This window comes from Mustelus asterias, chromosome 24 (genome assembly GCF_964213995.1).
Source record: "Mustelus asterias chromosome 24, sMusAst1.hap1.1, whole genome shotgun sequence".
Taxonomy (NCBI): Eukaryota; Metazoa; Chordata; class Chondrichthyes; order Carcharhiniformes; family Triakidae; genus Mustelus; species Mustelus asterias.
Window position 1 is genome coordinate 49,642,744 of NC_135824.1, and position 12,183 is coordinate 49,654,926.

Sequence of the window (12,183 nt, forward strand, 5' to 3'; positions counted from 1 at the left end):
CACCACCCTGTCTACCTGCGATGCCACTTTTAAGGAGCTATGCAGCTGCACCCCTAGGTCTATCTGTTCAACAACACTCCCCAGGGACTGACCATTAACTGTGTAAGTCCTGCCCTGGTTTGTCTCTGCAAAATGCCAGCAGAGTGAAGCTCAGTGAGAACAAGCTAACAGCTCACTTTACATTCCAGACACATTTCCCTTCCACTGACTGGGAACAAGAATTAAAGACCAGTTTCATCTTCCAAAAGAGTGAAACTCTGAAATCCAGCCTGTTGAAGCTATATTAGTGGACAAGGGGAAAGTTGTGTTGACAGCACCAGAGGAGCAGGAAGAGTCACTTCCGCCCCCCAAGACAGTTTTCTGTTTGTAAAAATATACCTTTATCTGTAAAATATCAGAAAGAACATTAGACACGTTTCAAAGTGGCCACAACCGAAAGTGAAATAATATACAGATTCCCTACATAGGTCATGTTATGCTCTGTGCCACTACAATACGGTGGCTCAGTGGTTAGCACTGCTGCCGCTCAGCGCCAGGGACCGGGGTTCGATTCCCAACTTGGGTCACTGTCTGTGTGGAGTTTGCACGTTCTCCCCATGTCCATAAGACCATAAGACCATAAGACATAGGAGCGGAAGTAAGGCCATTCGGCCCATCGAGTCCACTCCACCATTCAATCATGGTTGATTTCAACTCCATTTACCCGCTCTCTCCCCATAGCCCTTTATTCCTCGAGAAATCAAGAATTTATCAATTTCTGTCTTGAAGACGCTCAACGTCTCGGCCTCCACAGCCCTCTGTGGCAATGAATTCCACAGACCCACCACTCTCTGGCTGAAGAAATTTCTCCTCATCTCTGTTCTAAAGTGACTCCCTTTTATTCTAAGGCTGTGCCCCCGCGTCCTAGTCTCCCCTGTTAATGGAAACAACTTCCCTACGTCCATCCTATCTAAGCCGTTCATTATCTTGTAAGTTTCTATCAGATCTCCCCTCAACCTCCTAAACTCCAATGAATATAATCCCACGATCCTCAGACGTTCATCGTATGTCAGGCCTACCATTCCTGGGATCATCCGTGTGAATCTCCGCTGGACCCGCTCCAGTGCCAGTATGTCCTTCCTGAGGTGTGGGGCCCAAAATTGCTCACAGTACTCCAAATGTCTGCGTGGGTTTCCTCCGGGTGCCCCGGTTTCCTCCCGCAGTCCGAAGTTGTGTAGGTTAGGTGGATTGGCCATGCTAAATTGCCCCTTAGTGTCCAAAGATGTGTAGGTTAGGTGGATTGGCCATGCTAAATTGTCCCTTCGTGTCCAAAGATGTGTAGGTTAGGTGGATTGGCCATGGTAAATTGTCCCTTAGTGTCCCAAGATGTGTAGGTTAGGTGGATTGGCCATGCTAAATTGTCCCTTAGTGTCCAAAGATGTGTAGGTTAGGTGGATTGGCCATGCTAAATTGTCCCTTAGTGTCCAAAGATGTGTCGGTTAGGTGGATTGGCCATGTTAAATTGCTCCTTAGTGTCCAAAGATGTGTAGGTTAGGTGGATTGGCCATGCTAAATTGCTCCTTAGTGTCCCAAGATGTGTAGGTTAGGTGGATTGGCCATGCTAAATTGCTCCTTAGTGTCCAAAGATGTGTAGGTTAGGTGGATTGGCCATGCTAAATTTCCCCTTAGTGTCCCAAGATGTGTAGGTTAGGTAGATTGGCCAGGCTAATTTTTTTAAAAAGTTAATTTGTGGGACATGGGTGTCACTGGCTGGGCCAACATTTATTGCCCATCCCTAGTTGCCCTTGTTCGGAGGACAGTTGAGAGTCAACCACATTGCTGTGGCTCTGGAATCACAGGTAGGCCAGACCGGGTAAGGACGGCAGATTTCCTTCCCTAAAGGACATTAGTGAACCAGATGGGTTTTTCCGACAATGGACAATGGTTTCAAGGTCATCAATCATAGAATCATAGAATTCTGCAGTGCAGAAGGAGGCCATTTGGCCCATCGAGTCTGCACTGACCACAATCCCACGCAGCCCCTATCCCCATAACCCCATACATTTACCCGAGCTAGTCCCCCTGACATTAAGGAGCAATTTAGCATGGCCAATCCACCTAATCTGCACATCTTTTGGACTGTGGGAGGAAACCAGAGCACCCGGAGGAAACCCACGCAGACACAAAGAGAATGTGCAAACTCCACACAGACAGTGACCCAAGCCGGGAATCGAACCCGGGTCCCTGGCGCTGTGAGGCAGCAGTGCTAACCACTGTGCCACCCGTCGATTCCTAATTCCAGATATGTTTTATTTGCCAGGGAAGTGGGGGAGGGGGGTTGGGGATCGAATCTTGCCAGGGGTCAGGGAGATCGGAGCTGGGCGGGTGAGGGGTTGGAGGGGTGGGGAGGGTGGGGGGGTGGTGGTGTGGGGGTGATGACACCGGGTTGGGCCTGGACACATCCAGGAGGCCAGCGTTTACAGGGCAAAGGCAGCGGTGGGGGGGTTGCAGAGCTGGCCAGCGAGAGGGGAGGCCGGAAGTGCGGGGCTACTGCACATGCTCCGATCGCGGTGCTGACAGAATGGCGCATGCACAGTGGCCCCCTCAGCACTATGCTAGCCCTGCAACCCCCATCACTGCCTTTGCCGACCCACCCCCCCTCCACTACCCACCGGCATCTTCAGTGGGATTTTAGAGTCATAGAGTCTTAGAAGTTTACAACATGGAAACAGGCCCTTCGACCCAACTTGTCCATGACGCCCTTTTTTTTCAAGCTAGTCCCAATTGCCCGTATATCCCTCTATCTCCATCGTACCCATGTAACTATCTAAATGCTTTTTAAAAGACAAAATTGTACCCGCCTCTACTACTACCTCTGTTCCAGAGACTCACCACCCTCTGTGTGAAAAACATGCCCCTCTGGACACTTTTGTACCTCTCCCCTCTCAGTGGCCCCACCCACAGATTTTCAGAGTGAATCTCTCCAGTGCGCAAAGCGTGGGAGATTTGTTTTGCAAATTCCCATTTTCACGTGAACTGGGGACTTAGTATTATCTTGGGAGAATCCCGGCCATACTGTCTGAAGCGAAGGTGCATTACCAGCCTCACATATTAGGATACCAAATGTTATTTGTAGTCATAGAAACATAGAAACTAGAAGCAGGAGTTGGCCATTCGGCCCTTCGAGCCTGCTCCGCCATTCCTTATGATCATGGCTGATCATTGAATTCAATATCCTGATCCCCCCCCTTCCCCCCATATCCCTTTAGCCCTTTAGCCCCAAGAGCTGTTTCCAATTTCTTCTTGAAATCACACAACGTTTTGGCCTCAACTACTTTCTGTGGGAGTGAATTCCACACATTCACCACTCTCTGGGTGAAGAAATTTCTCCTCACCTCAGTTCTAAAAGGTTTACCCCTTAACCTCAAACTATGATCCCTAGTTATGGACTCCCCCACCATTGGGAACATTCTTTCTGAATCTACTCTGTCTAACCCTGTTAGGGTGAGATCCCCTCTCACTTTTCTAAACTCCTAAGTGAATATAATCCTAACCGATTTAGTCTCTCCTCATATGACAGACCTGCCATCCCAGGATTCAGCCTGATAAACCTTCACTGTACTCCCTCTATAGCAAGGACATCCTTCCTCAGATAAGGACTGCACACAATACTCCAGGTGTGGCCCCACCAATGCCCTATATAATTGTAAGCATAACATCCCTATTCCTATCCTCAAATTCTCGCCATGAGAGAATTGGGAAAATCGTATGAGGAAAGGCTGAGGGGCTTGAGGTTGTTTTCGTTAGAGAGAAGAAGGTTAAGAGGTGACTTAATAGAGGCATACATGATCAGAGGATTAGATAGGGTGGATAATGAGAGCCTTTTTCCTCGGATGGTGATGGCTAGCACGAGGGGACATAGCTTTAAATTGAGGGGTGAGAGATATAGGACAGATGTCAGAGGTAGGTTCTTTACTCAGAGAGTAGTAAGGGCGTGGAATGCCCTGCCTGCAACAGTAGTGGACTCGTCAACATTAAGAGCATTCAAATGGTTATTGGATAAACATGTGGATGATATTGGAATAGTGTAGGTTAGATGGGCTTTAGATTGGTTTCACTGGTCGGCGCGACATCGAGGGCCGAAGGGCCTGTACTGCGCTGTAATGTTCTATGAACATTAAGAAGTTTCACAACACCAGGTAAAAGTCCAACAGGTTTATTTGGTATCACGAGCTTTCGGAGCCCTGTTCCTTCACCAGGTGAGTGGAGAGTTGGCTTCATAAACCCAGCGTATAGACAAAGACTCAATTGCAAGATAATGGTTGGAATGCGAGTCTCTGCAGGTACAGACAATGTGAGTGGAGAGAGGGTTAAGCACAGGTTAAAGAGATGTGTATTGTCTCCAGCCAGGACAGTTAGTGAGATTTTGCAAGCCCAGGCAAGTTGTGGGGGTTACAGATTAGTGTGACATGAACCCAAGATCCCGGTTGAGGCCATCCTCATGTGTGCGGAACATGGCTATCAGTTTCTGCTCGGCGATTCTGCATTATCGTGTGTCATGAAGGCCGCCTTGGAGAAAGCTTACCTGAAGATGGGAGGCTGAATGCCCGTGACCACTGAAGTGTTCCCCGACAGGAAGAGAACACTCCTGTAAAGGTCTCGTTGAATATCCTCTCTCTCAGTTTACGCCAATTCAAGTAATAATCTATCTTCCTATTATTGCTACCAAAGTGGATAACCTGACATTTATCCACGTTATGCTGCATAGGCCCACACACTCAGCCTGTCCAAATCCAAGTCATCAAGTCATGCCAAGAGAGATCTATAGCCAACTTTAAATCTGAGTTGTGAGAAATTTGATCCAGTAAATAGGAGAGTTGCAGCAAACTTTCAAGGAGACACAGGGTACAGGACACTTGCGATGGAATGCACGCGATCTATTTCAGTCTTTTGAGTTGTCTGTCAGAGGAATATTAGAATGGGGATCGACAAACAACGTGTGGCGGCAATGACTGTACGAGGAAAGTGAAAGACGCAGCGTGTGATATCGAAGGGATCTGGAGATAGAGAGAGCGGACGCAAGGGGACACCGCACTCGCAATGATTACCACCAAGGACACGGCTCCCTGCGATTGGCTTGGATTCCAGAAATGTTAGCACGGCTATTAAAAGGGAACACACCAAAATCTCCAACCGTGTCTGGAAAGGATGATATCAATGACCCATTCAAGCTATTTTAGCAAGTTAAACATGACCACAGGGCATATGAGGGCGGCACGGTGGCACAGTGGTTAGCACTGCTGCTTCACAGCGCCAGGGACCCGGGTTCGATTCCCCGCTCGGGTCACTGTCTGTGCGGAGTCGGCACGTTCTCCCCGTGTCTGCGTGGGTTTCCTCCGGGTGCTCCGGTTTCCTCCCACAGTCCGAAAGACGTACTGGTTAGGTGCATTGACCAAAACAGGCACCAGGCCCTGTGGCAGCTAGGGGAATTTCACAGTAACTTCATTGCAGTGTTAAGGTAAGCCTTACTTGTGACAAATAAATAAACTTAAACCTTTAAGGTCGCTGGGAGTTAACGCACGAGCTTCCAGTTTCCCCAGGGGTTCCAGAGAGGGGTTCCAGAGAGAATTCAGGACTTTGGAGTCCAGAGGCCCTGGCTAATAATCTGGGTGACCTGGGTTCGAATCGCACCCCGGCAGCTGGTGAAAGTTGAACTCAATTAATAGATTGTGGAATATAAAGTTAGTCTCAGTAACGGTGATCATGACAAAGATCATCGATTGTCGCAAAAACCCATCTGGTTCACTCATAAACAAAGAACAAAGAACAGTACAGCACAGAAACAGGCCCTCCAACCCCAACCCCCCACCTTCCTACTGGGAGGTACAGCATTTCGAATGGCTCCCACTGACAGATCTATGCTTTGGTGATATTATATCAGCAAACTGTCCACACGATATGAGCACATCAGACGTGTTGACACATCGATGGATGAGATCGTAGTTCCTGCTTCATCCAAAGGGACAAGTGATGACAGGCTTCGGAAAGTACTTGAAATAACTGGAATAGTCGAATCAAGCCTCGATAAATAAAGGCCTCCATCCTGAGTCATCCAGTTGGCATTTGTTAGCGGCATAAATAAGGTTTTTCTTTCATTCCTGGGACATGGGCGTCGCTGGCTGGGCCAGCATTTATTGCCCATCCCTAGTTGCCCGAAGGCAGTTGAGAGTCAACCACATTGCTGTGGCTCTGGAGTCACATGTAGGCCAGACCAGGTAGATTTCCTCCCCTAAAGGACATTGGTACATCATAGAATCCCTACAGTGCAGAAGAAGGCCATTTGGCCCATCGAGTCTGCACCGACAACAATCCCACCCAGGCCCTACCCCCCTAACCCCACATATTTACCCTCCTAATCCCCCTGACACTAAGGGACAATTTAGCATGGTCAATCCACCTAGCCCACACATATTTGGATTGTGGGAGGAAACCCACGCAGACACAGGGAGAACGTGCAAACTCCGCACAGACAGTGATCTAAGCCGGGAATCGAACCCGGGTCCCTGGCGCTGTGAGGCAGCAGTGCTAACCATTGTGCCACCATGCCTGCTCCCCATGAACCAGATGGGTTTTTCCGGCAATCAACAATGGTTTCATGGTCATCGGTAGATTCTTAATTCCAGATATTTTTTAATTGAATTCAAATTCCACCATCTGCCGTGGCGGGATTCGAACCCGGGTCCCCAGAACATTAGCTGAGTTTCAAGATTAATAGTCCAGCGATAATACCACTAGACAATCACCTCCCCCCAGTGTACCTGAACAGGCGAACAGGCCATTGCCTCCCCTTGTATTTTCAAGGATTAAGAACATGCCACGCATACGGCACGCAAATGCATCCAGAGAATCCCAGGAATGATCCATGACAAACCAAATCCTGCTGAAATGACCATCTCTCAAACCATTCCTGGGAAATCTCACTAAGTGGAAGGGAATCGCAAATTGGGATAGGCTGGGAAAATTCAACAAGAAGCGTTCAAACAAGAATCTGTTCTAGGATATTGACAGGCTGGTCGGAAGTCTTCCAGCCAGTTTGAGAATGGCTGGTGGTGGTCCACTCTGTATTCAGAGGAGATTTACAGAGATGTTGCCACCCAGGACTGGAAAATTCTAGCAACAAGGTGAGATCAGAGAGGGGGGGCAGTTCTCCTTGGAACAGAGGAGGCTGAGGGGAAGTTCAGTTGAGGTGTACAAAACTGGCTCAGTTGGCTGGATGGCTGGTTCGTGATGCAGAGCGACACCCACAGTACAGGTTCAATCCCTGTACCCACCTTCTCGACCTTGCCCCCTGGCCTGAGGTGTGGTGACCCTCAGGTTAAATCTCCACCAGTCAGCTCTCCCCCTCAAAGGCGAAAGCAGCCTATGGACATCTGGGACAATGACTATCTTTACAAAATTCTGCGTGGATAGAGGGGTTGGAAAGGGCCAAATACATTAGCGGGGAGGTCAGTGACTGGGAGAGGGGAAATTTGAAGTGATTGGTAGAGAGATTAGAGGGGAGACAAAGCGAAAACATTTTTTCACCCAGGGTGTTGTAGGGATCTGGAACTCACTGCTTGGAAAGGCAGTTCAGGCATTGAAATGGGCCATCATCTTTCGTCCTCACTCATGGTTGGGATTTTCCTGGCATCACTGAGAACGAACGGAATTCTGGCTGGAATGCTCGCAACGGGTCCCGCCGCGGACGAGACTGGAGAATCCCGCCCTTTGTGTCCGGCTGCCCACCTCAAGTGCTGTCACCTGCAGGCCTATGGGCCAAACGCTGGGTGAGTTGGGCGAGGCTGGCTGGCTCGGGCACGGGCACGCTGGGCCGAATGGCCTCTTTCTGTGCCCTAAACCTTCTATGATTGACAGAGCAGGGCAATCTCTGCCACACTAGCTGCTGAGCAGGAGGGTGACCTGAGAGAGGATAGGGTTCACTGGCCTCTGCTTTCTCCGGCACTCGTTGCAAGGCTAGCCGAGTTTACCATATCCCCGTGCCTCTCCCTGTCGAACGGCCAAGAAAAATAAGAGTCCCCAGTCACTGAGAATCGGCAGTCCCTGTACCATCGTCTCTGCTGCCTTAGTTGGTGTCTGCTTGTGTCAGATTGAAGAGATTGCCCTCGATTCAAAATTGGACGTATATTCCGTCAACATCCCATGGCACCTCCTGGGCAAGTTATACAGCTTAAAGACAAGTAGGGATGATGACCAAAAGCCAGGTCAAAGGTGTAACTGAGTGTTTTAAAGAAGAAGAGAGAGGTAGAGGAGGGGTTCCAGAGAAAATTCAGGAGTTTGGAGTCCATGCAGAGGTCATAGGACAGAGGGTGGGATTGTCAATGCCCTAGCAATCCAGAGGCCCTGGCTAATACTCTGGGCAATCCTGGACCACAATGTCTTCACCTTCAACGACCAGTTCTTCATCCAGACACACAGAACAGCCATGGGGACCAAATTCCCTCCTCAATATGCCAACATCTTCATGCACAGGTTCGAACAAGACTGCTTCACTGCACAGGACCTTCAACTTATGCTGTACACTAGATACATCGATGACATTTTCTTCCTTTGGACTCATGGTGAACAATCACTGAAACAACTCTATGATGACATCAACAAGTTCCATCCCACCATCAGACTCACCATGGACTACTCTCCGGAATCGGTTGCATTCTTGGACACATGCATCTCCATGAAGGACGGTCACCTCAGCACCTCACTGTACCGCAAGCCCACGGATAACCTCACGATGCTCCACTTCTCCAGCTTCCACCCTAAACACGTTAAAGAAGCCATCCCCTACGGACAAGCCCTCCGTATACACAGGATCTGCTCAGATGAGGAGGATCACAACAGACACCTCTAGATGCTGAAAGATGCCCTCATAAGAACAGGATATGGCGCTCGACTCATCGATCGACAGTTCCGACGCGCCACAGCGAAAAACCGCACCGACCTCCTCAGAAGACAAACACGGGACACGGTGGACAGAGTACCCTTCGTCGTCCAGTACTTCCCCGGAGCGGAGAAGCTACGACGTCTTCTCCGGAGTCTTCAACATGTTATTGATGAAGACGAACATCTCGCCATCCCCACACCCCCACTTCTTGCTTTCAAACAACTGCACGACCTCAAACAGACCATTGTCTGCAGCAAACTACCCAGCCTTCAGGAGAACAGTGACCACGACACCACACAACCCTGCCACAGCAACTTCTGCAAGCGATGCCGGATCATCGACACGGATGCCATCATCTCACGTGAGAACACCATCCACCAGGTACACAGTACATACTCTTGCAACTCGGCCAACATTGTCTACCTGTTACGCTGCAGGAAAGGATGTCCCGAGGCATGGTACATTGGGGAAACCATGCAGACGCTACGACAACGGATGAATGAACACCGCTCGACAATCACCAGGCAAGACTGTTCTCTTCCTGTTGGGGAGCACTTCAGCGGTCACGGGCATTCGGCCTCTGATCTCCGGGTAAGCGTTCTCCAAGGCGGCCTTCACGACACACGACAGCGCAGAGTCGCTGAGTAGAGACTGCTAGCCAGGTTCCACACGCATGAGGACGGCCTCAACCAGGATATTGGGTTCATGTCACACTATCTGTAACCCCCACAACCTGCCTGGATGTGCAAAATCTCACTAGCTGTCTTGTCTGGAGACAATACACGTCTCTTTAACCTGTGCCTAATGCTCCCTCCACTCACATTGTCTGTACCTTTCAGACTTGATTAGCTGTAAAGACTCACATTCCAATCATTATTCATGCAAATTGAGTTTGTGTCTTTGTGCCCTGTTTGTAATCAGAACTCCCACCCACCTGACGAAGGGACAGCCTGTTCCGAAAGCTCGTGGCTTTTGCTACCAAATAAACCTGTTGGACTTTAACCTGGTGTTGTTAGACTTCTTACTGTGTTTATCCTAGTCCAGCGCCGGCATCTCCACATCATTAATACTCTGAGCGACATGGGTTCGAATCCCCCCCCCGGCAGTTGGTGGAAGTTCAGTTATAGAATTTGGAATAGAGTCAGCCTCACTAACGGTGACCACGACAACAATCTTTGATTGTCATAAAAATCCATCTGGTTCACTAAAGTCCCTTTAGGGAAGGAAATCTGCCATCCTTACCCGGTCTGGCCTACATGTGAATCCAGAGCCACAGCAATATGGTTGACTCTTAACTACCCTCGGACAACTAGGGATGGGCAATAAATGCTGACCAGCCAGCGACGCCGCATCCCATGAAGGAATAAAAGGAAAATAATGAAGTAGAATATCATAGAATCATAAAATCCCTACAGTGCTGCAGGCAGCCATTCGGCCCATCAGGTCTGCACTGACTCTCCGACAGAGCATCTTACCCAGGCTCTTTCTGTGTAAACCCACATATTTACCCCGCTAATCCCCTGAACCTATGTATCTTTGGACACTACAGGGCAATTTCGCATGGCCAATCCGCCTAACCTACGCATCTTTGGACACGAAGGAGCAATTTAGCATGGCCAATCCACCTAACCAACACATTTTTGGATCCCAAGCGGCAATTTAGCATGGCCAATCCACCTAACCGACGCATCTTTGGACACTAAGGAGCAATTTAGCATGGCCAATCCACCTAACCTACACATCTTTGGACACTAAGGAGCAATTTAGCATGGCCAATCCACCTAACCTACACATCTTTGGACACCAAGGGGCAATTTAGCATGGTCAATCCACCTAACCTACACATCTTTGGACACCAAGTGGCAATTTAGCATGGCCAATCCACCTAACCTGCACATCTTTGGACACTAAGGGACAATTTAGCATGGCCAATCCACTTAACCTGCACATCTTTGGACCCTAAGGGGCAATTTATCATGGCCAATCTGCCTAAGCTACGCATCTTTGGACACTAAGGGGCAATTTATCATGGCCAATCCACCTAAGCTACGCATCTTTGGACACGAAGGGGCAATTTAGCATGGCCAATCCACCTAACCTGCACATCTTTGGATTGTGGGAGGAAACTGGAGCACCCGGAGGAAACCCAGGCAGACACGGGAGAATGTGCAAACTCCACACAGATAGTGACCCAAGCGGGAATTGAACCCGGGTCCCTGGCACTGTGAGGCAGCAGTGTTAGCCATTGTGCCACCGTATCGTACGATGCAGTGGTTTATCTCCAGTTTCCAAGGAGAAAAAGGTAATAAAGAAGTACTGATTTGGTGCAGAAGCAACGCACTGAAGTACATTCGATAATATTATTCCCACTTACGCTCCAGGACTAGGCTAAGCGAGCCTGAGTGTAGGCCTCACTCACATCCCTTGCCAGAACAGAAGCTGGTTGACCTCACTGCTGAGTTATGGTGTGCACCTGGATCCCAGTGAAAGCAATCTGTCAGAGTCAGTGCGGAGTTCAGGTCACCCAGCACTACAACTCCACACAAACTGTTCCCACGATGTAAACATCGGAAAGTGAGAGGTCAGTCAAAGACGTACGCCTTGAGGGAAAAGTACAATTGCCACAAGTTGCTTTCGAACATAGGGTCACCCCCTGTAGGATGTCTCCTCCTGAGGCAGTCCCTCAGAGTCCAGGATGGCTTACATTCTGTCCTGTCGTACCCGGCGTTGTCCATGAGGTTATTGACATTCCAGGTCCCAAACTTTGCTTCAAGGGGTGGAAGACACCTGCGTCCGAGTTCCTTGACTGTGCGGTTGCTGCACATCAGCTGCCCCATGGACGTTGCATAGCAACAGCCTGAACAGTGCCAGGGATCTGGGTTCGATTCCGGACTCGGGTCACTGTCTGTGTGGAGTTTGCACATTCTCCCCATGTGGGTTTCCTCCAGCAGCTCTGGTTTCCTCCCACAGGCCAAAGCCATGTAGGTTAGGTGGATTGGCCAGGCTAAATTGTCCCTTAGTGTCCAAAGATGTGCAGGTTAGGTGATTGGCCACGCTAAATTGCCCCTTAGTGTCCAAAGATGTGTAGGTTAGGTGGATTGGCCATGCTAAATTGCCCCTTAGTGTCCAAAGATGTGTAGGTTAGGTGGATTGGCCATGCTAAATTGCCCCTTAGTGCTGTTGTTAAGCTGCTCCAGCCAAAGTGGATCTTTGAAGATCCCACTCAGTGTAGGAAGAAGAATGGAGATCTGCAATTGCGGCCAAGC